Here is a 980-nt window from a genome sequence, read left to right on the forward strand (position 1 = left end):
GTGCCTTGGAAAAAAACCCAAAGCGAGATAAAGCCAGCAGCATTGCACCGTACGGGACTGGTTTTAACCACCGATTTTAATGCTTTTTAAATCCTTCCCCACCGCATAGGGCAGCACTTGGGAGGGACAGATGGGGCGAGAGCTGCCGTTGAGCTTCCACGGGGATCTCGGCATCGAGGGCTGAAGACGCCGTGACGTGCTGCCACCGAAGCGGACCCCAACGCGGCAGGGGGTGCCCCGCATCCAGCCCAGCAGCACCCACACCTCGTATGCACCCCGGGCCGCTGCAGCCTGTTCCCCATAGCCGCAGAGAAGCGAGGTGCTGACGCACGGCCCTGGCAAGCCCCCGCTCTCCCCTCCACCGGCGCTCGGCCTCGCCGAGCCGCATTTTGCTTCCTTATAAGGCCCTGCTGCTCCACGCTCCCCTCTCCGGGATCGCTGGCATCGCCTGTTCGGAGAGCAAAACAATTCCCCGCACGCCGCCGGGACACCCTCCTGCCCGGCTGGGCCGTGCTGCTCATCGTTTGTTATCCTACGTTAGCACCCAGCAGCGCTTCCTCCGATCCCTCCTCTGTTTTTCTTTAACTAAAGGCCAGGCAGCCCCGGAGCGGGAAACACGAAGGGTTTTTTCCGAGCAGGCTCTGCCCCGCGGGAAGGAGGGTTGTAAATCAGCTCAGCTGTCTCCCGAAGAAGGGATGGGGATTTTTTTTTTATCCCTAGGAGCAGCATTTCTGTCCCCTTCCCGGGACACACGCAGTTGCTGGTTCAGCCAACGCGAGCCTGGTGCATCAATAGTTTTGCCCTAGAGCATCTGACAGTGTAAATTCTTCAGGTTCTCTCCCCACCTAGAAAACAAGGATGAAGCTCCCTCCGTCTGAAAAAAGGCTTTCAGGGAGCCTGAGCAAAGAAGCACTATAAAATGCGCTTTTTAGAAGAGAACATTAAATTGACAAACATCCTCTCCCACTGTCTCTTCTGAG

The sequence above is a fragment of the Fulmarus glacialis genome, unplaced genomic scaffold (assembly GCF_000690835.1).
Source record: "Fulmarus glacialis isolate BGI_N327 unplaced genomic scaffold, ASM69083v1 scaffold6825, whole genome shotgun sequence".
NCBI classification, from domain to species: domain Eukaryota; kingdom Metazoa; phylum Chordata; class Aves; order Procellariiformes; family Procellariidae; genus Fulmarus; species Fulmarus glacialis.